Raw genomic sequence first — 24816 nt, forward strand, 5'->3', positions numbered from 1 at the left:
GCCACTTGAGGGCAGAGCTGAAACAGGGTTCAGTGCAGCCCGTTGAAGCTGGGTGTCGCAGGGTGGGGCCCTTTCCTGCCACTTACAAACACGGTGACCTTGAGCGAGTTATCTAACTGCTTGGGGCCTGTGTTTCCTCTTCTGTAAATAAAATATCTGCCCCACAGGGCTGTCGTGAGGCTGGGCTGAGGACTTCAAGGCAATGGTGCTCACAACAGCACCTGACCCAGACTCGTTGAGTCATACTGTCACTAGACCATGTTTGTTGTCAGTACCCCCAGCTGTCGCAAGGGGAGCTGACCCTGCTTGCGGGATCTGTGGATGACGGGTGATGGCTGACACTCCCTGTAGTGCTGTCAGTTTGCAATGGCAGTTTGGCCACATGGCAAGACTGCAGCCACGGTCTGTATCCTGGTCATCCTCATGCCTATCTACAGGTTTCTGCGACTGAACTGTGTCCCTCCTGCCCCTCATTCATTTATTGAAGCCCTAACGTCCAACATAACTGGATCTGCGGATAGGACCCTTAGGAGACTATTAAGGTTAAATGAGCTCCTAAGAGTGGGGCCCTAATCTGAGAGGACACTGGCCTTATATGAAGAAGAAATGTCTCTTTTTTTCTTATTCTTTCTCTCTGTGTGACTCTCTGTCTCTGTCTCTGTCTTTCTCTTCACCAGGGGAGGACGTGGCAAGAAGGCAGCCATCTGCATGCCAGGAAGAAAGATCTCACCAGAAACCATGGGGGCACCTTAATCCCAGACTTCCAGCATTTCCTGAATGAGGAGAACATACATGTCTGTTATTACGCCACCCAGCCTATGGTATTTTGTTGTGGCAGCCGGGGCTAATACACAGATTCAGCACTCCAAGGGTTAAATATACATCCTTCCTGGGACCTTGCCATGTGGCTTTCCCTGCCTGGCTGTTTCCCCTTGCCCACCAAAACCCCAAATCTGGAGTATTTCAGGGCCTTCCTCTCTGCTCGACCTTTTATCTCAACCAGCTCCAAGGCTTTAAACACCACGGAAACCCTGAGGACACCCAAATCCAGTCATCCTCCCTTCCCTCTGTGGTAGGTTCATATGTCCGACTGCCTTCTTGATGCCTCCACTTCAATAAATAATGGGCACTTCAAATATATGAAAGTCCCAAATAAACCCCTGATTTGCCAACCCTGTCTTACCCATGCAGACACGTACTCCCCACTCCAACAGTCATCCTCGATTTCTACTTCCTGATTCCCTCCACCCACATCTAACCCAGCAGCAATTCTTGTCAGTCTCACCTCCGAATTAGATTTTTACATTCTCTTCATCTCCTGCTTTCACTGTCACCACCCTAAGCCAAGCCACTGTGATCTCTTGTCAAAGTCCCCTAAATGATCTTCCTGTCTCTATTCTTTTACTCTATTTTATAATCTTTTTCCCATTCAGTAGCCAGAGGTATCTTCTTTAAATTTGATATTTTACTAAAAATCACACGTGCACAGAGTTTAAGCAGTCAGAGTGATCAAGAAACAATGTCACCAAAGACAAACAAACCCAAGCCCTAACTTCCTCCCATAAACATTTTCCAGAGAAATTAGTTTTAGTGTTGTCAGCTCAGAGATGTCTTATTTTTCAGGGTAGATTTACTAAGGTATAATTTACATAGAGTAAAGCTCACCAATTCACCATTTAAAAAAAAAGGTATATAAGTCAATGGCTTTTGACAAACATACATCGTCATGTAACCACCACAATCAGGAAATAGCATATTTATTTCTTCCACCCACCAAACTGTATTTTAAAACATAGACTGAATCATCTTAACCCTTTTGGTAAAAGGGCCTTCAGTGACTTTCTCTGAATTTGGATGAAATCCATACTCCTTCTCCAAGCCGTCAAGGCTCTGCGGAGCTCACTTCTGTTTATTTTTCTGAACCCTTAAAAACAAGCCCCCTCACTCAGCACAGTGATTGAAACCTCACCTGGGTTTTCAGCCTACCTCAGCCTCGCCCACCTCACGGTGCCCCTTCCCTAATGCCACCTTCCATGGATGCTCCGCCTCACTCTCTCTCCTCTTCTGTTCTTCTCCCAAGTGGCTTTCCCCTCATCCCAAGTTAAGTGCCAACCATTTTATCCTGTTTATTTCTTATCACAGTCAGGAAGGATTTTGTTACTTTGACTCTTTGCTTACTCATGTCTTGCGCCACCAGAATTTAAGCAAGAAGCAGCCTGGGACTTTGTCCGTCTTACGGAACACTCTCTCTCCAGGTCCCACATCTTACCTCAGCACACAGAACACGCTTTCTATGAGGCTGAACCATTTGGAATTGCAAAGTCTGACCATGTTTGAGCTACAAAAATGGCAGTTTTAAATCATTCAACACAATGGATATTTGCTGAATGAAGAAATGCAATGACTTATGTTGCTGCCACCAGGAGGCCATAGATAGTTACATTTGTGTGCAGTTCCCTCTTTCTGAGTTCACTTGATCTCTTTTTATCTAAACAGCCTCCAGAAGAACCACTGTAGTTTCCAAATAATAATTTTCCATTATGAAAACCTTCTTCTTTACTCAAACAGATACCACTAATAACTTGAATGCAAAACTTCAAGGTAACACTTCTTTAAGGAAATTTACTAAAATAAATGGAAATTTCTGTGGTTAGTTTGATTGAAACTTATTTTATACACAATAAAACCCACCCATTTCAGATGCATAATTGGATGAATTTTGACAAAATTGAGTTATCACTGCCATACTCATGACATAGAATTCTGCACAATGCTAAAAATGTCTTTCTTTTTAAAAATTTGTTTCCCAGGGTGACTGGGTGGCTCAGTTGTTAAGCATCTGACTTCCACTCAGGTCATGATCCCAAAGTCCTGGAATTGAGTCCCGCACTGGGGTTCCTGCTCAGTGGGAAGCCTGCTTCTCCCTCTCCCTCTGCTTATGTTCCCTCTCTCGCTGTCTGTCTGTCTGTCTCTCTCTCTCTCTGTGTCAAATAAATAAAATCTTAAAAACAACAAGAAAAACAAAAAACGAAAGTTGGTTCCCTTGTCCCCTCCTATTCCCAGGCAACCAGTAATCTGCTTTCTGTCATTATAATTTTACTTTTTCTAGAATTTGCCTTTTAAGGATTTACATAAATGGGATCATATGTGTCTTCTTTTGTGTCTGCCTTCTTTCACTTAGCATACTATTTTAAAATACATTTTATTTAAATGTACTTAGTTAACATTCAGGTGTACAATATAATGATTCAACACTTCTATACAACACCCAGTGCTCATCATGGCAAATCATCCCCACACCCACCTCCACTCTGGTAACCACTGGTTTGTTCTCCATAGTTGAGCCTGTTTCTTAGTTTGCCTCTCTTTTCCCCCTGTCCCATGGTCATTTGTTTTGTTTCTTAAATTCCATATATGAGTGAAATCATATGGTATTTGTCTTTCTTTGACTGACTTATTTCACTTGGCACAATATACTCTAGCTCCATCATGTTGTGCAAATGGCAAGATTTCACTCTTTTTGATGGCTGAGTAATATTCCATTGTATACATTCGCCACATCTTCTTTATCCATTCATTAACTGATGGACACTGAACTGTTTCCATAATTTGGTTAGATAATCCTGCAATAAACAGGGGTGCATGTATTCCTTTGAATTAATTTTTTTTTATTTTTTGAGTAAATACTAGTAGTGCAATTGCTGGATTATAGGGTAGCTCCATTTTTAACATTTGGAGGAAAATCCACACTGTCTTCCACAATAGCTGCACCTTTGCATTCCCACCAATAGTGTAAGAGGGTTCCCCTTTCTCTACATTCTCAGCAACAAGTGTTGTTTCTCGTGTTGTAGATTTAGCCATTGTGACAGGTGTGAGGGGGCTATCTTGCTGTAATTTTGATTTGCATTTCCCTGATGAGTGATATTGAGCATCTTTTCATGTGTCTGTTGGCCATCTGGATGTCTTTTTTAAAGTAGTCTCCATGCCCAGCCTGGAGCCCAACATGGGGCTTGAACTCATGACCCTGAGATCAAGACCTGAGCTGAGATCAAGAGTCAGATGCTCAACTGACTGAGCCACTCAGTTGCCCCATCATTGGTATGTCTTCTTTGGTAAAATGTCTATTCATGCCTTCTGCTCATTTTTAAATTGGATTATTTATTTTGGGGGGTGTTGAGTTTTTTAAGTTCTTTATATATTTTGGATACTAACCCTTTATCAGATATGTCATTTAGCATAATAGTTTTGATATTAATCCACTACTGTATTAGTTTATTTCTTTTATTTCTGGCTAATTCTTAACTTTTGTGCTTTTTGGTGGCAGGCATCCTATGGATCATTCTCAGCTTTGCAGAAGGCAGATGATTTCCTTCTGAGGTGACTTTGAGGTGACAGCATCAAGAGGTGGTAAAGGCACAGGGAGAGAGCCACTGCCTGTCGCAGGGCAGGCACACACACACGTTCCCAGTACTGCTCGCCTGAGAGGAGACCTACGGAGGCTGCTGGCCTCCCTCAGCCTTTCTCCTCAGCTGGAACGAGGCTGATAAGGCTACCTGCCTAAAGGTTTGTGTGAGGAGCACATCAGTTAGCGTTGTGAAATGTCAGCACCGGGCCTGTCATGGAGAAGATGCCTGATACATGGTACCTCTCAGCATTTGGGGCTACAGAAGATCCTACCGCTCCCAAGACGTCTCTAGCTTCACTTTTCTTTTCTTTTTTCTTATTAAAGATTTTAACATATTGAGAGAGACAGACAGAGGAGCACAGAGGGAAGGGAGAAGCAGACTCCCTGCTGAGCAGGGAGCCTGATACGGGATTCGATCCCAGGACCCTGAGATCATGACCTGAGCCAAATGCAGATGCTTCACTGACGGAGCCACCCATGCACCCATCTAGCTTAACTTTCCGTTTTCTACTCAACCTTTTACTCAGCTCAGCTTCTCAATCCCTAAATGACAAAGCCGTGGAAAGGGAAAAGAAGACCCGAGTTGAGGCTGCCATTGGCTCTTGGAGAATTAAGCTCTATGTCTCCCTCTTTATCTGGGCTGACTTGCAAGGCGGCTTCCTGTGCCTGTTGCCCCATTCCGTGACAAGGGACTCTGAATGTGGGCTCTCTCGTCCACATCTGCTGATCTACATCCAGTGCCTCAGGGATAATGAATTTAATGGCCAGCAGCAACTGGCCCTCAGGTCCCAAGTTCATGGTCAAAACCTCCCTTTGAGTGGACCAGCCAAGTGAACAGGGCAGGCGGCAATCCCCTCCCGTGTACCCCGGTTCGGTGCATGAGCAGGGGAGGCAGGACACTTCAGGCTGGGGCCCCGTTAGAGCAGCGCGGGTGGGTAGCTCTGCACTTACCTCCCCTCAGACTCCTCCGCCTGGAGAGGCGATGACACTGGAGGAAACCCTGTGTCTCTCCTGTCTCGCACCAGCTCCCTCTCACCGACCCCTCTCTGCCTCCTGAGCCAGCTTCTCTCCCCTTCTCCCACCTAAACCATAGACCACCTCCCAGGCACAAGGCAACCCAAACCAGTGCTTGCTTTTGTGCGGATCATTCCCAAATCCAACCCTGCTGGATTTCACTCCCATTTACTACTATTTGATAAATGTCGCACTAAAATATTAATTCCACATGTCCCAGACTGGTCTCCTCTCTTCCCCCACACTCTAGCTACTGCTCTGGCTAGCTGCCCTCCTTCTGATTTCTGAGGTGAGAAGCAGTGAAGGCTGGTGTGACCCTCCTACTCCATTCAAGGAAGCAGACTGTTACCAGGTTCGCTGTCCATTCTTTTCGATTCTATCCCGAGTCCCTCTCCTCTCTCTTCTCACTGTCACTGTCATCCCGATGGCTAATACTTCCTGCGTGTCTCTCTTCCAGACACGATGCCAGGTGGATCACCTCACTTAATCCATGTGGCCACCATATGAGCAAGCCAGGGTTACCCTGTCTCACGAACAGTTAGAACTGCTGTTGACAAGCTCCCTCTCTTTCTAGGATGTCCTCTGTCCACATCGTTATGGAATGTCCCCTTCCTCTGAAGTCCATGGGGAGCCCTCCTCCAGCTTCCCCATCTCACACGAGCCTCCCTTTTCACTGAAGGCCCATCACACTGCATACCACAACCCCAACGTCAGGACAAAATTGTTCTTTGGTTGTCAAAAATATTAAAATCATTGAAAGTTCATTTTTCTCCCATTATGAGAAGGACACTCCTCATAATAGTCAATTTAAAAGACAGGAAGAAATGATTACTATCTACTCTGCTCTCCATGTCGTCTTTCTGCATGCCTTTATCTGTCCATGTTCATCTTGTGTTTGAGAGTCACAATTATGAAATCTGTATCCCTCTGTTCATCATCAACATCATTTGAAATTACTGAATAATATACCATCAAGTGAACTTACACATTTTCTGTACGACTGGATTCAAGGAGTAAAATGAGTTATCTGACACATAACAGGCCATAAAAAGATTATCACGCAGTGTATCAGCTGATTTATGTCTTATTGAAGGCTTCAAATGGGAAGAAGTCTGTTCTTTTTATTTTCCCGACTACTTAGTACATTACTGTACTCATACAAAATGCTCATTTTGGGGGAAATGACCTTTTTTTTTTCCTTCTCATTATGAAGTAAGGTATGCTGACTGCAAAAAATCCAGAAAATAAAGAGTAACATATTGAAGATGATCTCAGTCCTCAGAAGTAAGCACTTCAGGGGCACCTGGGTGGTTTACTTAGTTAAATGTCTACCTTTGGCTCAGGTCATGATCCCAGAGTCCTGAGATCGAGCCCCAAGTAGGGCTTCCTGCTCAGTGGGGAGTCTACTTCTCTCTCTCTCTCTCTCTCTGAAATAAATGAATAATCTTTAAAAAAGAAAGAAAGGAAGGAAGGAAGGAAGAAGCACTTTAAACATTGTCAGTGCCTCTTCTTTGAATCTAGATCTCCTGTTTTCTGCATGTACAACAGGCACACATGCAAAATTTAAACACATACGAAACAAATATCAGACACTCAGAATTATCCCCCCAAGACTTTACGAAATCTTGCACGGTAGCTCCCTCCACAGTGGAAAATGTCTTCTGCTCCATCTGAAAAAAGGGCACCATGCAATAGGATCAGGCTCTCCAATGTATTAACTTGGTAAATATTCTCAAAGTGAGAAAATAAAAACAGAAGACCTTTCATCCTAGCATATCTAGATAAACAAATTTATCCTGGAACTAGAGGTTCAGCAAGCTTAATGTGAAGAAGCAGGTAGGGGATGTGTCAGATCTTACATTTTTAACATGTTAGAGCTCTGGGTTTCTGGGCTCCGAGTAAAGTGGAACGGACTCCCCAAGGGCACGGGCAGGCTGGTCCCTTGCACACGGCGTGCAGTGTCAAGTGCAGAGGGAAGTGGGAGCCCAGGGAAGAAGCAGGTCCATTCAATCTCTCACCCAACTAACGACCATGAGTGACACTCCCAGATAGTTGCTATTAATAGCTGACAGAGCTTTTTACTTCATATATTACATTTTTTTCACATAGACCTCAGAAAAAGTCTCAGATAAAAGCCATATTATTTCCTAATACTTAACAATAACTAGTTAGAGAAGCCTAATATGTTCTCATATTTTTGTCTCGCTCCAGTCTTACAATTTCCCAAAATAGATATATTATTGGAAGAAAGAGTTCACGGGCAAATGTCACACTTGGCTTGATTCAGCTAATTATATTTCTGCTTTTGCTTAGGCTAAGATTAATTTTCCTATTCTGTTAATAAACCATGTGATAGCAAAACGCCTTTAGTATTTTTATGCTAGGAAATGCCTGTGACATTTTAAAGAATCGGAAAGCTATTTCAGATCGGCCATCATGTGCATAAAGATTAATTTATTCATGTGAAATGTTCAATAACCAGAAAAGACTGATTTAAATAATACCGTTTTGCAGCCATTTCTTGGTTAAGGACATTAATTTCTTGTAAGGAATAAAGTACCCAGGTACATGAAGAAAGGCTCAGACAATGGTGAACACATATTGATTGCATCTATCCAAGTAAGCACCAGCTTTGGTTTTACAGATGCTGTTAACCTGTCATTAACTGTATTTAAATGCTTACGATGAAACCTTGAAGTTAGACAACAGTTTTGTTCCTAAGTCCCATGAATATTTTCTAACTCCTTTTTCCTAAATTCCCTGCCTGCTAATCACCATTTTCAGGGAAAAAGAGGCCATAATACGTGATCAACCTATATTGAAACATTTTTTTTTAATCTGAAAAGTTCATACACATCTTACTTCTAGTAAACCTGCTAACTGTAGAGGAAACTAGAGGCATTCATTAAAACGTTTAATAAGGAGGGGCATCTGGGTGGCTCAGTCGGCTAAATGGCTGACTATTTCGGCTCAGGTAATGATCTCAGGGTCCTGAGGTTGGGCTCCTTGCTGAGCCTGGAGCCTGCTTAAGATTCTCTCTCTGTCCTGGAATCAGAAAAGACCCCGAATAGCCAGAGGAATGTTGAAAAAGAAAACCAAAGCTGGTGGTATCACAATTCCGGACTTCAAGCTCTATTACAAAGCTGTGATCATCAAGACAGCACAGTACTGGCAAAAAACAGACACACAGATCAATGGAACAGAATCAGAGCCCAGAAATAGACCCTCAACTCTATGGTCAACTAATCTTTGACAAAGCAGGAAAGAATGTCCAATGGAAAAAAGTCTCTTCAACAAACAGTTGGGAAAATTGGACAGCCACATGCAGAAGAATGAAACTGGACCATTTCTTTATACCATCCACGAAAATGGGCTCAAAATGGAAGAAAGACCTAAATATGAGACAGGAATCCATCAAAATCCTAGAGGAGAACAAGGCAGCACCCTCTTCGACCTCAGCCGCAGCAATTTCTTGCTAGACATGTCCCAAAAGGCAAGGGAAACATTGGCAAAAATGAACTATTGGGACTTAAAGATAAAAAGCTTTTGCACAGCAAAGGAAACAGTTGACGAAACAAAAAGACAACTGACAGAATGGGAGAAGATATTTGCAAACGACGTATCAGATAAAGGGCTAGTGTCCAGAATCTATAAAGAACTTAGCAAACTCAACACCCAAAGAACAAATAATCCAATCAAGAAATGGGCAGAAGACATGAACAGGCATTTCTGCAAAGAAGACATCCAGATGGCCAACAGACACATGAAAAAGTGCTCCATATCACTCGGCATCAGGGAAATACAAATCAAAACCACAATGAGATACCACCTCACACCAGTCAGAATGGCTAAAATTAACAAGTCCGGAAATGACAGATGCTGGCGAGGATGCGGAGAAAGGGGAACCCTCCTACACTGTTGGTGGGAATGCAAGCTGGTGCAACCACTCTGGAAAACAGCATGGAGGTTCCTCAAAATGTTGAAAATAGAACTACCCTATGACCCAGCAATTGCACTACTGGGTATTTACCCTAAAGATACAAACGTAGTGATCCGAAGGGGCACGTGCACCCGAATGTTTATAGCAGCAATGTCTACAATAGCCAAACTATGGAAAGAACCTAGATGTCCATCAACAGACGAATGGATAAAGAAGATGTGGTATATATACACAATGGAATACTATGCAGCCATCAAAAGAAATGAAATCTTGCCATTTGCGACGACGTGGATGGAACTAGAGGGTATCATGCTTAGCGAAATAAGTCAATCGGAGAAAGACAACTATCATATGATCTCCCTGATATGAGGGAGAGGAGATGCAACATGGGGGTTAAGGGGATAGGAGAAGAGTAAATGAAGCAAGATGGGATTGGGAGGGAGATAAACCATAAGTGACCCTTAATCTCACAAAACAAACTGAGGGTTGCTGGGGGGAGGGGGGTTGGGAGAGGGAGGGTGGGGTTATTATGGACATTGGGGAGGGTATGTGCTATGGTGAGTGCGGTGAAGTGTGTAAACCTGGCGATTCACAGACCTGTACCCCTGGGGAAAAAAATATATGTTTATAAAAAATTTAAAAAAATTAAAAAAAAACATATAAACAAGCAAACCATATTGTTGCTAGGCCTCCAATTTCTTAATTACAGAGTAGAAAATCAAGGTTACCATCTTGAAACCCCTGGGATAATTACAAAGGACTAAAGGAAGGCAGATTTTTGGCCCTGAAATATGATTGTCAAGTTGGCACAGGATCAAATTCAAAGGCTGTTGCCTACATGCAGTGAGCACAAGTAATGAAAGGGTGCATCTGGCCAAATGATTCAAGTAGTGGAGGAGACGGGCTGTTTCAGCGTGACGGTGAGGAGAAGAAATGGCAAGGGGAGTCTGTCTAGTCCAAGTGAAGAATCCATTCCAAGTCCCCAGTGACACCTGCTCCACAGAGATGAACTGATAGACTCGCACACCTGGCAAGGCCGGCTGGAGAAAGAGGCGGACGCTGGCTAAGAGGAGCCAAAGAGACACTTGTTCTCAGCTGGACCGTCTACTGCCCTGTGGTCATTTTAAGGAAAAGAAAATGTATGCCCCAGGCCTCATCCCAGACCAAATGAATTGGATGCTCTGGAGTGGGGCCTAGGTATTAGTCTGTTAGGAGAACCCATGCCTGGCTTACGCTGAAAATCATCAGCTTAAAGGGACTCGGGGCTATGACACGGAGTGGAGAGATGACAGAATGTGCACGCTGGGAATGCGTGGCTTTGAGAGGCTAAAGGAGCTGTGTCCCTTGGTGGGGTACAGGACAGGGAGAAGAGAATGAGGCACCACTCTCCACCCCCTGGCTCCCTGTGGACTTTGTATGGTTTAGGAGATGGTTCCACCAGTTCAAGGAGTGCCGCTCCTTCCACACTGTTGGTGTGTGACTAGCTCAGATAACCAAGTGCGATACCAAACTGCCCCTCCTTCAAGTGCATGGTACTGCTACATTACTCTCCAGTGTTGTTCTTACAATGGAAGGAGAAAAGTTTCCAATGGACTCACTCTCTCTGCTGCTTGTCACCTGTCAATTACTTCAGTTTGAGCTGATGTCTGTGGACCAGCGGGGCGTGGTCGCTCAGTGTTGATGGTGACCGGGCCCCTCACAGCCTGATCTGGGAGAGTTTAACAGAGCTACCTAGATGTGGTTGTTGGAAAAACATTACAGCGACTCCGTCACTGCTACTAGTGCCTATGAAAAGAAATTCTAAGAAAACAGAAAGATGTTTCATCTTCAGGACTTGAGTTAAGGCAAATTTCAAGCAAGTCCAGATTAAAGAGGAGACCAAGAAGCTGAGATTTTAAGGATCTCAGGACAGCATTTTTTCCCCAACATAAATGTCTCTATGGGTCCTGATATGTCCCATGTTAACCATTTAATGGACTCTGTACAAATGCAAATGTTACCTGAGCTAAATAGCAGCATTCACTCGATTTATCACATTAGCCAGTCAGCTGGCAGAACCCCAGGAAAATTGAAAAGAATCATTAAGTTCTAATAAATAAAAAGAGAGAGCTTCAGGAGCCCCTGGGTGGCTGTCAGTTGGGTGTCTGACTCTTGATTTTAGTTCAGGTCATGATCTCAGGGTCATCGGATCAAGCCCCACATTGGGCTCATAATGGTCATGAAGCTTCCTTTTGATTCTGTCTGTCCTTCTCCCTCTGTTCCTCCACCCCTCTCTCTGAAAAAAAAGAAAGAGAGAGAGAGAGAGGGGGAGGGAGCGCAAGCTTCGGTTTGGGATGTTACCTTGGGCTGGTAGACTTCAAATTGGGAAGCTCCAGACTTAAGCAAGTCTCCTGAACTCAGTGGGTACATATGGCTGCCAAACAAAGGGAGTGTGGACAAAGGAATAAAGAACATATATTGGCTGCTTTTTATGCTTTAATCTAGCGTTTTCTTGAACATGAGAAATCCTGCTCAACTAAGAGGAAAACATTGACAGAGCTAGGATGAAGTCTTTTGAGTTGTGTTCCCTGAGTTTCGTGGGAAATCTTAGGAAAATGTGCTAGATACTCACTTTGTAACAGGCTTTGAACCCCTCTCTCTAAATCATGTATTTCACTGGAGACCTGAATAACAGATACGGTGATTATACTTTCCCCTTTGACAACATTTCAGTCAAATATTCAAATACTCCAAAAGCCTCTTTATGCTAGGGATGGAAGTATAGGATTACACAACATTAAACACCAATCTTTAAGGAGTTCTAACTCCACGGGGAGCAGACTGATGTGGAAGCAACATATTATCTGCCTAATATTCCATTCGTCACACATCTATCCTGCTCTTTTTTGACATGCTATAAGTTTTAAGATTCTCAAGCACACTGTATTTGCTATCTAATCAAATAGCTTTAAGAAGGCGTTTTGTGGTAAGAATCTCAGAAAGAGAAGGAAATATTCCCTTAGATTTGCAGAAAAGCACATATTATCCCATATTGTAAAGCCAGTTCTGATCAAGTGGAGAATTCAGTCCATTCACAAAATTATTCACAAAATTATTGCTCTTATTCTCAAGACTTGTATCAAAACTATATAATCTTTTTCTAATCTTCTTTGGTTTAACATGAAAGTCTTTTAATCATTTTTTTTTTTAAGAAAGAGAGAGCAAGCAAGAGTTGGGGGAGAAGGGTACAGAGGAGAGGGGGAGAGAGAATCTTAAGCAGGCTCCATGCCCAGCACAGAGCCTGACATGGGCCTTGATCTTACAACCCCAAGATCAAGACCTGAGCTGAATTCAAGAGTCAGGCAACCAACCAAATAAGCTACCCAGGTGCCCCAACAGCAAAGTCTTTCAAAGACACCTAGACTTTTGAGTCTATTGCTGCATCCTGTGAAAAGAACCTCATAATTGCAAGAATTCTGTAATTCTGAATGGTTGACTTATGCAATAATTTCTTGCTTGAAGAAAAATGTTGAAATTGATCTCTCTTTTCTGAGAAAAATAAATGCGTGCAAGATTACTTCACTAAGCATGAAGAGCTTCATAATGTCCTTTTTCTCCCTTCATATACAAGAAGGTAATAAACCTATGATTTTGTTGCATTGCTTATTCAAATCAAGAGCTTGAGAGTCTTTGTCTCATGTAAATTCACATTGCTAAGTGCTCTGATGGAAGTTAAACTAAGAGTCATCACAGTCGGGGCAGGGCGCCTGGGTGGCTCCATTGGTTAAGCCTCTGCCTTCAGCTCAGGTCATGATCCCAGGGTCCTGGGATCCAGCCCCACATCGGGCTCCCTGCTCAGTGGAGAGCCTGCTTCTCCCTCTCCCTCTGCCTGCCTCTCTGCCTACTTGTACTCTCTATCAGTGGGTCAAATAAAAAAATAAAAATTAAAAAAAAAAAAGAGTCATCGTGGTCAAGAAGAAATAACAGTCCCTTCTGAGGACAGGGACCTGAGAAAGCTTCACACAGGAGATGACATCTAAGATACTGTAATAGAAGAGTCGTATTTTTGCAAGCAAACAAGAGAGGAAGGCGTTGGTGAGGTAGTGTTTCTGGTGGAGGGAGTGGCAAAGCCTTGAAAACGCAAGTGCTGAAGGAGCACTGCCTGTTTTGGCATGGGGAGGAGTGGAAACTGCTTTCTCAGTGAACCTGGAAGAGTTGCTTGGGTCAGATCAAAAGCTGAATGACGCATTCTGGGACTTTAAGAAACATAAGCAGGCGTGTGCAGTAAAATACTTGTGAGTAGGGGTCTTGTGATTTGCTATTCACTGAGAAATGTAAATAGCAGGAGGATGAAAGATGTATGGAAGAGAGGAAGACCCAGGTACAGGGTCACCATTTAGGAAGCCACCAGAATAGTCTCTGTGAAGGATGACAAGGTCCGTGGCCATGGAAGGAGAAGATGAGCAGAAATGCAAAAGATGTTCTAGAAACGTAATTCTCTGGAAATGAGAATGAAGACGGGAGCAAGGTTGGATATATCCTGTGTGTCTACAGGATGTCTCAGAGGTGAGAGATAGAGGAGTGAACTGCATAATTGCTGGAGGTTTTTCCCTAATCCTATTATCTGTGAACCTAGGATCATCAACGCAATCTATTTCAGAGGAAGCCATCAACAACAACTGAAATGTACTCTATCTTTTGTCTGTGAAACCACCACAGCATTTCTACTCTGGAGATGCAATAACCTTGCCCTGGAATGCTCCTCTTCTTCCAGAACGATTTCCAACTTTGCTCAGAGCTCTATTTCTATGTGAATCATTCAACCACGTCTTTACACATGCCCAATGAGTTTTTACCAAGACTCAATGCTTGGACAGTATAAGATACTTCTATAAATCCTTCATCTGTTCTTTCTGAATCAGTGGCTCCCATCCTCTGAGTACTTTCCTCTTTAATTTTATTATTTTTCTTTAAGTTTCACTCATGTCTATGATAAACACTTTTGGTAATTTTTTTCACAAAGGATGAATTATGAAAACAAATGATACAAAGTAAGTCATTGATGTGTCATGTCATTAGAATAGATGATGTTAAGGACTTTTACAGTTCCAGTTTGATGAAAAGGGGCTCACCCAAGCGATAAGCCTCAGCATTAAGGTACTCCAAGTTTTTATGTATTCAGATTTAATTTTAGAAAAGTTACGATCATGAAATATGCATCAACCAAATGAATTGATAAATTACCTTCATCTCCAGTCGACCATATTGTATCATTTTCCAAGAGATAAATTTTGAAATAATGTAGAAAAGCTCTATTCTTTGAGTTATCTGTAATACTTCTTATTACTAGAGCCAAAGACCTTATTGGTGTTTTCATTATAAATTTCAAACTACCAATAAAAATTTAAAAGTCAACAACAATTTATAAAAGAAGGAAGCAGAGAGGAAACATATATTCCTACATATTTTGGAGTAATCCAAGAAAGAAAGTAATTTTCTCTGGAAAGGTGAGACTGACCTGGGTATTTTGAATGTGTATCTTTGAGATAAGCAAAATGTTTGGTCCTAGAAGCTGAGAGGACTATTACTGAATGCTTATTTAGCCTGAGAGGTTTATCTTCAAGGAAGTCTTGAAACAAGAACATGTAATTATTATTTACTTCAATCTTAGCTGAATGGGTTTTACCAAATATCACTCATGTGGACATTCACTAACTTATCAAAAATTTACACAACATCATTTATGAAGCAGGTCCAGTGTTAGAGAGAGAAGTGACCCAGGTAAAAGATCCCTCATTTTGTGGAGTGTATGCCCTAGAAAAGGAGAGAGGTGTTGGGTATGTAATCCCTAATTCATTCATTTATTTATTGACAAGTATTTATGGAGACTCTCTTGTGTGTCAGGCATTGTTCTAGGCACTGGGGACACAGCAATGCACAAAACCTAAAACTCCCTGCCTTCATGGAGCTTAACTTCTACTTATGGTAAGAGGTAAATGCAGGCTGCTATAGAAACGCATTCAACCCAAGCCCCACAGCTGTTCTGCTCGCTCAAAGGCCTCCTGAAAGGGGCTGGGAACCTGAGACTTGCTGTGTTTCCTGAGGGGTGGGGGTGGGCTATATGAGACCAGAGAGCAGGAGACTGATGGAGGATGGCTTTGTTTATGCCTGTACCTGCAATTACATTTCCTTGCAAAAAAGACCCTGTACTTGCAATTACATTTTCTACATGTTAACCACCCGATTGATGAGGTGCACTTGGGTCAGTTGAGAGGGTCTCTGATGATCACCTAGACTGGGCTACTTGCAGGAAAATTCCAGCCTTGTATGTATGCCTGTCTGGATGGATGGATGACTGTACTTGAGGAGATTACTCCGCTTCCAAGGCATCTGAAAGGACCTCACTAAACAGGCATTATCATCAGCATGTATCCTCTGGGAGGCAGCTCAGACCAGGAAGCTGCTCATTTTGATTTGTTTTGGAAAGTTGCCCATGTATTTTACTTGTGTTGACTTCCTTCGGTGTCCTTTAGGTGAATTAACTCTTATTGTCCGGGTGGTATCCATGTCTGATCTTTCCTCCCATCTAAATGTGTTACTGAAATCAGTCAATCTAGCAGATGTGCAGCTTCAGGGAGAGTTAACAAATATGATACATCATCTGGATGTACTTGCAATTTTATGGTTTTTTTCTTTAAGATTTTATTTATTTATTTATTTGATAGAGAGATCACAAGCAGGCAGAGAGGCAGGCAGAGAGAGGGGGAAGCAGGCTCCCCACCGAGCAGAGAGCCCGATGTGGGGCTTGATCCCAGGACCCTGAGATCATGACCTGAGTTGAAGGCAGATGCTTAACCCACTGAGCCACCCAGGCACCCCATTACTTGCAATTTTAAAGGTGATGATAAAAATCATGAGAGAACTTTTAAAAGCTTCCTAGTTTAGGCATTACACGATATGACCATACACTACAGGGGCCATGGAACAGGCTCAGCTCCAGCCCAGCTCATTTCACCATGAAGGCCATCAGAGGGTAACTGTGGACTCATCTCTGCATGGACCCATCAGCTGCCTTGACAGGATGGTTTGAGGGAAGCTGGAGAGAACTGCTTTTAACCAAAAATGTTCCATTACTTCCTGCTCAGAATCCAACTTAGTACGTGATAAGTATCTTAGTTTGAGTTCACCCTAAAGCAGACCACTCAATGAGGACGTGTGACCAGACATTTCATTTGATGGTGATCCTAGGAATTAGACGTGAGGGAGCAGAAGGAGTGAGACATGGAAGAAAGCAAGCTCTGGAGAAACCTGAGAACAGAACATCGTCCTTATCTCACCTCATGTGAGAGCTCGTAGTCTATAAACCAATTTGCTGCTTGTCTAAGAGAGAAAAATACCCCTATGTTATTTTTCACTGAGTATTCTGATTTAAAGGAACTTAGGCCCATTTAAGAGAACATAACAGTTTAAAGAAAGGGTACTGAGTAAACGACTAGAGCAGATGACTCACACTCATACAGAAATAATGGAACAGGCAGAAGAGCTCTTCTGCAATGTAATGAGAAGTCTCAGGGAGATGGAATCAGAGAGCACAAAGTAGTTCCTGAAACTTAATACATGATTTCCACTTAAAATTCGGTAGAAAATCTGCGGAAAAAAGCAGTACCGGAAAAAAATGACATGGAAGAATAATGAAGGAAATGTCACACAAAGCCGAATATAAATAAGTAAAAGTAATGAATGACAAGTCAACAAAAAATGAAGCATAGATTCAGAAGACCTTATGTGAATGGAATTTCATAAGATTACTGAACCTCAGATGAGTAAAAAAAAAAAAAAAAAAGAAAAATCTTTTTTTTCTTTTTCCCCAAACAAAAGGTCTCACAGATTTATTACTGTACCAACCTACTGGTACAGAAGCACTGTATAAGAGAGAAAAATCACTTTGTTGATAAAGCATGTCTATTGCTCAGGTAGCAGTGATGTACTTTACAGAGCATATGATGCAAGCAGGGGAAATTTGTGCAGCATAAATACGTGTGCTGTGTCATGTGTGATTGATCCCTCACAGACCCAGCTTGGGTCTCCTCCAATACCTCCTCTTGGAGTTGTATGTTACCTGTTTTCATCTGAACCCACTGGGGAATTGGATGATTCTGTATTTATTTCTTGGTCAGGAATCACTCGATCTTGAAACAGTCATACACACCACAGTGGTGGAGGAAGGGAGCCAAGATGGTCAAACTTTGATCCTGGGAAGTTAATAAGAATGGGAACATGAGCAATAATAAGAAAACATTAACTCTGTGATGTAATCATTCTTTTTTTTTTTTTTTTTTTTTTTTTAAAGATTTTATTTATTTATCAGAGAGAGAGGGGGGAGAGAGCGAGCACAGGCAGACAGAATGACAGTCAGAGGCAGAGGGAGAAGCAGGCTCCCTGCAGAGCAAGGAGCCTGATGCGGGACTCGATCCCAGGACGCTGGGATCATGACCTGAGCTGAAGGCAGCTGCCTAACCAACTGAGCCACCCAGGCATCCCTGATGTAATCATTCTTGAAAATAAGTTCTGTTATCAAATTTGTAATCTTTGCATATTTCTCTTTTTGCTTCTTAAAGTGGAAATACATTGTGTTTGTGAAATTAAATGTTTGAAAACGTTAAGTTTGCAACACAAAATATTTCTTTTTTTTTTTTTAAAGATTTTTTATTTATTTATTTGACAGAGATCACAAGTAGGCAGAGAGGCAGGCAGAGAGAGAGGGAAGGGAAACAGGCTCCCTGCTGAGCAGAGAGCCCGATGCGAGGCTCGATCCCAGGACCCTGGGATCATGACCTGAGCTGAAGGCAGAGACTTTAACCCACTGAGCCACCCAGGCACCCAAACACAAAATATTTATTAAGTCTTTACATTTTTATTACTTATATGAGAGCTTGTAGTCTATTAACTAGTAGTATAGTATATAGTATAGAGAGTATATAGTATAGTAAGTATATAGTAAGTATATAGTATAGTAAGTAGTATAGAGATATTGAGAGGAATGTTGATTGTTTCCATGATTTTATAAATGCTAGTTTTTTTTTTAAGATTTTATTTATTTATTTGACAGAGAGAGATCACAAGTAGGCAGAGAGGCAGGCAGAGAGAGAGGGGGAAGCAGGCTCCCTGCTGAGCAGAGAGCCCGATGTGGGGCTCGATCCCAGGACCCTGGGATCATGACCTGAGCCGAAGGCAGAGACTTTAACCCACTGAGCCACCCAGGCACCTCTATAAATGCTAGTTTTTGATAGATATTCATATTAGTTTGCTAGGATTTCCATAAAAAAACACCACTGACTAGGTACTTTGGGAACCCAGGACAATATTTTTTTATGCTGTTTAAACAACAGAAATCTATTTTCTCACAGATCTGGAGGCTGGAAGTTCAAGATCAAGGTGTCAGCAGTGTTGGTTTCTTCTGAGGACTCTCTGTTTTGTGCATGGCAGTCTTCTCGTATCTTCACAAAGCCTTCCCTCTGCGCTTGTGTCCACAAACAATCCACCTCATTATTTCTTACTCAGCATGACCCAAGAGAAAAATAATGCCATCTTGGGCAAGCTAAAGTGGCAAATCTTGGGTTGCTGACTGGGTTGAAAGTATTTTTGAAGGAAGGGTTGAACCGGGATCAGAATAGGAGACTTGTGAGCAGGGTCACATATGTGCCACTCATAGATTTTTATTACAAAGTTTCACTTATCACATCACAAGATTTTTTCCAGACCCATCTGTTGGTTTCTTATTGAGGCTCTCACAAATGACCACAAACTTCGTGGTTTAAAACAATAAAAATCTGTTCTTTGACAGTTTTAGAGTTCAGAAGTCTGAAATCACTTTCATTGAGTTAACTTCAAGGTGTTATCAGAGCTGGTTCTCTCCAGGGGTGCTGAGCAGAGAATCCATTTCCTTGACTTTTTTTCAGCTTCTAGTGGCCTCCTGTATTCCTTTGCTTATAGCCCCTACCTTTGTCTTCAAAGCACAGTGCTCCATCTTCTGTCCCAACATCCCACCACTTCCCCCTCTGACATGGACTCCTCCTCTGTCCATCCTACAAGGAGTGTCGTGATGACACCAGCCTACCCACATAATCCAGAATCATCTCCCATCTTAAGATTCTTAATCCATTTGCAAAATCCCTTTTGCCATATAAGGTAAAATTCACAGATTCGGCAGGATTAGGACATGGACCTCTTCAGAAATCATTATTCGGTTTACCACACTATTCCTAACACATTTCATACACATAGATTTAAATTTTAGAAAACTGAGGGTTTTTACTAGAATTGAGGTGTTCTGTAAGCTGGCTGCACTTAATTTTTATCCTTTCATAATGATATATTGACATAGTCTGTCGGTATGATTGGAAACTTATGTATGTCTTATCAGTACTTCACTATAATTACAGGGTCATCTAAATGTTTTATTTCCTGAAGATGAGAAAATGAGTGTGTGCAGTTAGCTTTCTTTAGGGGGGACCTTTGTCCAATTTTTCATCTTGAAGCACATCTTCAAGCATACCACTGGGCTCTCATTGAAATGGTTACTGTGTGTGACTAGAGGTGATGATCGGCTATTGCCTTCTGTCCCCCAGGGAGATCCCACTTGCTGATTAACCCTTCCTTGATACAGGCTTTTTTTGTTGTTGTTGTTGTTTTCAGAACTGTTGGAAAAAATTCATGAACATCAGTTCCCTCTTTCTGCCCATACAAATAGAAACAGGAATGTAACTTCTTTATGAATGGATACACTTACTAAAAATAGATATATTGTAATTATTAATTATATATTCTATAATAAACATTACCCTACTTACTAAAATTAACAAAAGCTAAATATAATCTATTCACCTTTTTATGTATTACAACTATCATTTTTATGCCTTGTATAAGTTCCTTTTTCACATCATTATAATCTCATGGTCTTTTAAAAATTCAATGAGTTCTAATTTAACGTAATTTTTATAATTTTTTGCAAGTTGGCTCAACTTGGTGATAGGGAATCCCCTAAAATTGGCCTCTTCATCTTTTTAGAATTGCCTCCAAAGATTTCGAGAACACCCTGACTTTCTAGAAAAATATAGGAATTTCTGGACACCTTCTGATTGTTTCCTGCCCCTGGACATTAAGTTAACTATCTTCAGGAGGCTTTATTTCCTCCAGTAGAGAATGATGTTAGCAATTGAAATGTGGGTTCCAGAGGTGTATAACAAAAGTGGTGGTAATGAGCGGAAGGGCTGCTTCTGGGGCAGCTCAGGACAGCCACAATCAAGATTTCTTTTCAGGGATCTCACAGGGTTCACACGTTCCAACTGAGCACATTCTGTACTCTGCTTATTGGTATATGGCTTCATGAGTCACCAAGAGTTTCCCATGTTGACACTTGTAAACAAAACAAAATAAAAGCCAGCAGTGGGATATCATTTTTCATCTTTCAAAAAGGAAAAGATTACAAAGATTAATGATGCTCAGTGTTGGCCAAAGGGAAAGGAAATAAGACATTCCATGTAAACTGGTGTAACACTTGGGTGCCTGGGTGGCATATCAGTGAAACATCTGCCTTCGGCTCAGGTCATGACCTCAGGGGCCTGGGATCAAGTCCCGCATCAGGCTCCCTGTTCTGCAGGGGGCCTGCTCTTTTCTTTGCCTCTCTTGGTATTGCATGAATAAATAAAGAAAATTTTTAAAAAAACCTGGTATAACACTTCCAGAGAACAAATTGGCAACATTTATTGACAGTACAATATTCTTTAGCCTAAAAAATTTTACTTTTAGGAATTTACCTTACATACAAATTCCTACACAGGATGTATGACTACCGCGGCATGGCCTGAGCTGGTGTGTAACGGAAAAACATTTAAATGCGGTCATAAGCAGAAGGGTTAAATAAATCATCATGGTACAACCATATACAGTGAAACACTATGGAACCATTAAAAAAGAAAGAGGCTATACATGTTCCCATGGAAAAATACCTACAATACATTTATGGGTTAAAAAAATAAGGTAGAGAAAAATTAGTTTAGACTGATCCCATGTGTGTATGTGTCTGTGTATTTGGATATATACATAGATATATGGATATATACATAGACACATTTGCATTCTAAGCAAATGGCTGGATATATAAGAAAAAACGGTTTTACCTCTGGACATCTAAATGGAGGTGGCTAGAGAGTGGGAGACTTTCACTTTACAATATTTTATAATAATAAACTTTCTAAATACTGTCAATATGATCTCGGGGAAAACAGTTTTATTGTTGGGCTCATCAGTTTATGTTCTTAAAAAACAAAATTCAACTGAGTAACCTTCAAAGACCTTTTGGCTGTATTCAGTGATTCATGGATTGGGCAGCATCCCATGGAGCGAAGAGGAAAGAGCTCCCCGAGGAGCTGCACAAAATCAAAGGCTTCTATAACCAGAAGGGAGAGGTAACAAGACAGTGACACTAGCAGGAAGTGGACTGCTTTAGGGGATGGCAGGGATCCATCAGGCAGATTTCTTCACTAGGGCTGATCAGGTGATTCCTGATTAACTGGTGTGAGATTCCATTTCTGGGAGAGATCAAAACTTGGTTTAATTAAGTCTTGGTTTGGTGACCCGGGGCTTAGCACAAGTGACTCCATTTCGGTTCTGTTGTCTTGTTTTTAACAATATGGACTAAGGGTTAAGTTTAACTTTTATTTCAGTTTTTCCCTACTACTGACTGAGAATTCCTTCTTCCAGTAGTTTCTCTGTTTTTAATAGCATCATTCTCTACTCTGAGTCACTGCTGAGCTTTGTTCCTAATTATAGTGTCAGTACCTGGTAAGAAGGTAAACTCCCTTCCCAAGGAATCTGATTGCATTAAAGGCTGCAGTGTTCTCATTTGACTAGAGCAAAACCTAGGCTGCATGGCCTACCATGACAGGTTCTTAAGGGGGAAAGGTAAACTTTATTAAACAATGAAAACCTTTTACAGACTGCCTTCATTTTGCTGTTCTAGTGACCATTTTCTCTAGCAAAAGTGGTTAAAATGAACTGATTAAAAGAATTCAAGGGTGAATCAAATTCGTAGAGATTTTCAAAGAATGATACTATTTCCCTCAAAATCACGCATCTGTTGTGTATCAAATAAATTTTCTCCTCCTCTTCAGAGGAGACTATAGAAATATGAGATCAGAGAAATCAAGGCTGCTTTTAAGTTTTATTTCTTTAGATATTTCCTCTCTGGGATTTCTTGTTCACACACCTCATTTTTATCCAACCAAGTAATTCATCAAACACCATACTTATCAAAATAAATACCATGACCAGAACTGGATTAAGATTTGGGGCCATATATGTTAAAAAAAAAAAAGTAGTGTTTACATTTACAAATGTGTGAAACAAAAAGAAAAAAATAGAGGGTCAATCTGTAGCTAAAAAAAAGGCTTAAAAGACTATAAACTAAGTTCAAGATGTGAATGAACCTTGTTTATATCCTGAGTCCAGAAAGCATATTTTAAAAATTATGAAAAAATTAGAAACTTAAATTCTGCCTGGATATTTGATGATATTAAAGATGTTTAATTTGTTTCTAGATGTGATAGTGGCATTGTGGTTGTTATAAAAAGGACTGCTTTTAGAAACACATACTGAAATACTTGCAAAAAAATCATACAATGTCTGAGACTTCCTTCAAGACAATAAAAAGCTGTGAGGAATGGGTAGGGGTGTGGTAGGGACAGGACCGTCCATGGTTCGTGGTGACTGGGACTAGGAGATGGTACATGAGGACTTATTATTTTATTCTGTGTCTTTCATATACTTTCAAAAAATTTAAAAATCTGCCCTTCTTCCCTCCCTTGGGGAAAAAAAAAAGATACAAATTTAATCCCTACCTTCCTGGAGTTTTCAGTCTTAAGTAAAAAAGCAACATTCACTGAGTAAATAAAAATGAAGTGTGTTAAAAAGGAGAGTGCGGGTGCCTGTGTGGCTCAGTCAGTTAAGTGTCTGACTTGATTTTGGCTCAAGCATGATCCCAGGGTCCTTAAATCGAGCCCCGGGTCATCAGACTCCCTGCTTGGCGGGGAGTCTACCTCTGCCTCTCTGCCCATGACCAACCCCCAACCCCAGCTCTTGCTCTCTCTCAAATAAATAAAATCTTAAAAAAAAGAGAGAGAGAGAGAGAGAGAGAGAGAGAGAGTCCAGGGTGACAGCAGACCTTGCAACTGAGCAAGATCCCTGGAGATTGATTGATGAATTAGTAGAAAGTTTCTTTAGTGAAGTTTAGTTGAAACAAATATTGAAAGCTGGGGTGGAATTGTGGGAGGGGAAAGACAGAGGTATTCGCCAGGCAGGAAACAGCATGTTCAAAGGCCTGGAGAAGTGGATATATATGTATGTATCTTACAGTCTGTACAAGTTAAAACAGGACGTAAAGTTAAAAAGTCGGCTAAAAATTTTGTTTGCACATGTCACAACGTTTATCTGAAGTTGAAACAGGTATATCCACATTAATCTTTTATACCGCGTCACCTCCAATCACTGCTACTAAATTCAGTGAGCTGTGTTCTCACTCTCACGGATGTAAAGTCGTAGTGTATGGCTGCTTCCTGTAAGAACCTTCCAGTGTAATGACAGTGACAGATGTGTCAATACCTGTGTATACCTTCTCAAAATGAATTGTGACAAGATCTCTACTAACAGAGTACAGTGAAGATTGTAGGGATACAGAGGAGAAGCGGTTCCTTCTGCCTCTGAGAACAGCGAAAGGCTCTGAGAAGCATGGCACTAGAGCAAGGTTTTAAAAGCTAAGTAGGACTTGGGGACTCAAAACCAGGGAAGATAGGACATTCGAAACTGAGGGGACAGTGTGAGCACCCACTCAGAAACATGAAAGTACATATGATGTCCGGGGATTCACAGGTAAATGATGTAGTTAGAACATAGAATTAAAATAAAATGTAGGGGCGCCCGGGTGGCTCAGTGGGTTAAGCCGCTGCCTTCGGCTCAGGTCATGATCTCAGGGTCCTGGGATCGAGCCCCATATCGGGCTCTCTGCTCAGCAGGGAGCCTGCTTCCCTTCCTCTCTCTCTCTGCCTGCCTCTCTGCCTATTTGTGATCTCTGCCTGTCAAGTAAATAAATAAATAAATCTTTAAAATAAAATGTAAAACAACTCTTTAGTGCTGTGATGAGAAGTCACATGGAGGCTTGTGTTTTTCAAGATCTTCGCAGATAAATAAACATTTGCTAGCTTCAGTCACAGGCATTTCAGGAAAGGAAATGCCTCAGTGGAGATGCACACAGATAGTACAGAGGAGCAGCGGATAAAGACAGAAGCTGGATTGGGATGTCTCCATTTTTTTTTTTTCATCTAAGAAACTGTTGACAGGTACAAATGAGGTACCACCAAAGCATCAAACCAAGCTTTTGGTAAATGAATTTGGTGATTTTCATGATGCCAGAGCTTCCTTGCTG

The sequence above is a fragment of the Lontra canadensis genome, unplaced genomic scaffold (assembly GCF_010015895.1).
Source record: "Lontra canadensis isolate GAN:19392208 unplaced genomic scaffold, GSC_riverotter_1.0 scaffold85, whole genome shotgun sequence".
In the NCBI taxonomy this organism is placed as follows: Eukaryota; Metazoa; Chordata; class Mammalia; order Carnivora; family Mustelidae; genus Lontra; species Lontra canadensis.